The 4,565-nt window shown below is 31.3% G+C and overlaps 1 protein-coding gene across 2 annotated transcripts in view; it reads left to right on the forward strand.

Moving 5' to 3' along the window:
- The window catches only part of LOC108368254 (uncharacterized), a 16,182-nt gene that overhangs the window by 10,645 nt on the left and 972 nt on the right, over positions 1-4,565 (forward strand). The window lies entirely within an intron of this gene.

Raw genomic sequence — 4,565 nt, forward strand, 5'->3', positions numbered from 1 at the left:
GTGTGGAGGGTGCACATAAGAAATTTCATGTGTGTATCTTTGCACGTTTTGCAAAAACAAAAAAAAAAATTAATTCTGTTTGGCTTTACGTGTTTTTTTCGGATTTCTATCATTCCTAGACGGCTTGCCCGATTTCAATGAAATTTTCAGGGGTGATTGGGGTCTGTGTGGAGGGTGCACATAAAATGAAATTGTCAGAAGTGATTGGTGTCTGTGTGGAGGGTGCACATAAGAGATTTCTATCATTCCTAGACGGCTTGCCCGATTTCAATGAAATTTTCAGGGGTAATTGGGTCTGTGTGGAGGGTGCACATAAAAAATTTAATGTGTGTATCATTGCACGTTTTGCAATTAATTCTGTTTGGCTTTACGCGTTTTTTTGGATTTTTATTATTGTTTTGCCGCAAGACTGGCAGTCCTGCCTTTTACTAATAAATAAACAGAAACAGCTGGCGAATGTTTACAATTATTAAAAAACATTGACAACAATTTAATTTATAATCTTATAACTGGAGTCTACTATCGCACCCTTTCCTCAAACGTGTATTAATTCAATATTCAAATAACGTATATTTATATAATTTGAAAAAATCTCCCTACTATACAAATATGTACAGCAATATTAACTAACTAGCGAATACCCGGCGTGCTTCGCTGCGCCTTAAAAGTAATTTTGTTTTGTTACTCCCTCTCACAACATTTGAAAATATTAGTTAATATTGCTGTACATATTTGTATAGTAGGGAGATTTTTTCAAATTATATAAATATACGTTATTTGAATATTGAATTAATACACGTTTGAGGAAAGGGTGCGATAGTAGACTCCAGTTATAAGATTATAAATTAAATTTCCAAGAGAAAGTCGGTTCTTTACATATTTTCTAATTACCTTCGAAAATATATTAACTAAAAAAAAAATAAACAATGCTGCATAGATCGATTTTTTTAAATCTAACTTCATAAAGTTCTTTAAAAATATTTTGTAAATGAGGCTATAAGAGCTTACGGAGAGAGTTACAACACAAAAATACATTTAAGGCGCAGCGAAGCACGCCGGGTAATTGCTAGTATACTATAAAAAAGCAAATTTTGTTTAGAAGAAAATATGAAATTTTATATTTTTCCCCCAAATGGGGATTCATTTCTTCCCGTTTTTCTTCTTATTCTACTGAGCTAAGGCAGTGTCAAATCGAGCCGTGACAACTGATACCACCTTGTATTATTGCATCATGCATGTGAAGTGCTATGAGTTGGGTAACCGCTTACACGCAAAGCCCATTTAACAGATTCTTATGTGACAACTTTCATGCAACGCTAAGTACATATGCATAAATGGGCTATTAGTGTCAACCAGGGGATGAATCACGTATGACGACAATCGTCTGAACGATATCGTGTCGAGTTTGTCTTGCTTCATCAAAATCAACAATTGTTTGATCGTCGATAACAGCAACACAAATGCATAAATCAGTGTTTTGACAACATCGTTTTGTCAGTATCGTTTGAACAACTATCGTTTCAAAGTTACTTGATTTATGCCCAGGCTTTGAGCAACCGGCCCTCAGGTATGTTACACGTTTAATCAGCTGATCAATATACACACATCACAATTTTGTGTATCAACTGTTTACTTGCATACCAGCCCTGCTTTCACAATCACTTTTAACACGGTGCTGCCATCTTTTTACTCACTTTAATAAAGAGCTTATTGAAACTGAAAAAAAATTAAATGAGAATTAAATAAAAGATTTTATTAAAGTTAATTTCCACTTAAATGACTTAGGGTTATAATCCCTTTGCAAAAATTCAAATTCTCCCCAATATTTTATGATAAAGTGAAAAATTGTGATATAAACTTCCGCGATTTTTTATTAAAAATTTTCGCCTGCGGCGCTTTTTTCATGCATTTTAATATAAGGCGAAGCTGCCTCAGGGGCGGACCCAGCAGCATTTCTTGTGTTGTTTCTGTTCAACATATATCGTGTATATAAATTTAAAAATCACCGCAATTTAAAACTTTTAGAGTTTTGATAGTTTTTAATTTCTTGAACTTTCCCCTTTTTAATAACTTGAGTGGAATTCCAAAATTTTCTAAACTTTCAAAACTTTGTGAATTTGAGAAATTTTAGTAAATCCCAATAATTCAATTAATTCAATATAATGATGAATACTAGTTTTCTAAAAATTTTTTATTTTTCAAAAATTTTGAGAATTGTAGGAATTCTAACAAATTTTTTCTAAGTAAAAGTGTCGAATATACAAAATTGTTCAAACGAAATTAAAAGTTTTCGAATGTTGAAAACATTTTCATATTTCGTCATTTTTGAAATTTAAAAAATTTTCGTAATTCTTGAAGATTCAAAAAATTTTTGGACATCGATGTTTTCAAAATTTTTAAAAAATTTAAAATTCTCAAACTTTGTTATATCAATCAAAATTTTGGAAAAGTTCAGAAAAGTGGAACAATTTTGGAATTTTTCTAAAATGTTAATATCTTAGAATTCTAAGAATTTTCTATTTTTTACACACGAGTACATGAACATAAGAATTTTTCGACAATTTGTGATGTTTCACATTTTTACATTTTAGTATGGATTTTAGGATAAATAAAATTCTCAAAATTTTGGAAAATATAAAAATTTCTAAAATCTCAATAATTTTGTACATTTCAAAATATTCTCATTTTACCAAAATTTCTAGAATCTCCCGGATTTCGATAGTTTTTGAAATTTTGGAAATTATCCTAAAAATAAGAAATCTCAAGAAATTTAATAATATTATAAAATTCAAAATTTTGGAATTTTCGTTGTTTTCTGAACCTACGAAAATATTCAAACTTGCTGTGATTTTCAACTGTGTAAAGTAATACAAATTCCAAAATATAACAAAAAAACTAAAGGCGGGTTCACCGTTCGTGTCTGGACAACTTTTTATTTGCTCTAAAAAAATTTTGCCGGAGAGGGTACGGTTCACCGTTCAGTTCGACACATTTTATTTTGTTCTGAGGCAAACAGCTGATTATATTATTGCCTACATACGATTTAAGGGCAAATAATACATGCAATTCGCTGCAAACGCATACAAAGGAGAACGCGGCAACCCGAATCATCAAGTCGTTTGGACAGAAAATCAAAATCAATTTGATTCGAACAAAGAGTGTTCAGCACATTTTTGTCACGCTCTCAGTGAGACAAGAGTGGGAAAGGAACGCGTAAAATTGCTAACAAAAAGTGTCGGGACACGAACAGTGAATCTGCCTTAAAAATTTAAAATTAAGTACATAATATCAAAATTTTGAAAATTCAGTGAATTCCAAAACTGATAGGCCTACTTAAATAACACAATACTTCGAGCTTAACACACAGCTATAATTTCAAGCTCAAGTGAAATTTGACACACTTTTTCCATGAATTAAAATTTTCAAAAGCATCCATTCATTAGGTTTGTTCCCCAAGCTTCTCGAAGTCACTTCGAGTTACATATACGCGCTCCGCAAGCAAGTTTTCGAGTTTCTTTGATATACGCTCACAGTTTGAACTTTGCTCGAGTTTTTCTACAAGTAGCTTGTGGGAGAAACCTGTTATATATTCTTGTAATGATATTTCACGATATTCAGTTGAATATTATGAAAATACCTGTTACACAGTCTTGGTTAATTCTATTCTGACATCTGGCAGCACCAACATCTGTTTTCGTTTACCATGATGCAATAATACAAGGTGGTATCAGTTGTGACAGCTCGATTTGACACTGCCTTAGCTCAGTAGAATAAGAAGAAAAACGGGAAGAAATGCATCCCTATTTGGGGGAAAAATAAAAGATTTCATATTTTCTTCTAAACAAAATTTGCTTTTTTATAGTATATTCGCAATGAAATGAAATAAAATAAGATATAATACCTTTTTGAGAAAACAAAATGTGTATACTTAGAAAAACAAATTTCAACTAAATTATTAGGCAAAGAATTGTTAAAGAAGTAACACTGTTTCAGCTAAGGTAGTCAATATGGCACGTGTGTCAAGTTAGCACTACACTTTTTGGAATTGGAAAAGTTAACTACGGCATTAATTGTAGTGTTTTTGTTGTAAATTTCTTGTGGAGAAAAAATTTGTAGCTCTCATTTTTTACAAAATATGGTATGTAGTGCTAACTTGACACCATACACCTAGTCGATAGAATTGAGATATCCAATATGTTACTATGCCATTAATTGTAGCTTTTAACTTTAAAATTTGTTGTGGAAATAAAAAATTTTTAGCTCTCGTTTTTAAGAAAAAATGGTATGTAGTGCTAACTTGACACCATACACCTAGTCGATAGAATTGAGATATCCAATATGTTACTATGCCATTAATTGTAGCTTTTAACTTTAAAATTTGTTGTGAAAAGAAAAAATTTGTAGCTTTCGTTTTTTTTTGGAAAAAATTGAGTTGACCCTTTTTCGGACAAAATTTAGTATGTAGTGCTAACTTGACACCATGCACCATTGACGACAGAATTGAGATATTGAAAATGTTACAACGGCATTAATTGTAGCTTTTTTGTTGTAAATTTGTTGTGGAA

This window comes from Rhagoletis zephyria, unplaced genomic scaffold (assembly GCF_001687245.7).
Source record: "Rhagoletis zephyria isolate East Lansing unplaced genomic scaffold, Rhagoletis_zephyria_1.1 Rzeph_scaffold_03034, whole genome shotgun sequence".
Lineage (NCBI taxonomy): Eukaryota > Metazoa > Arthropoda > Insecta > Diptera > Tephritidae > Rhagoletis > Rhagoletis zephyria.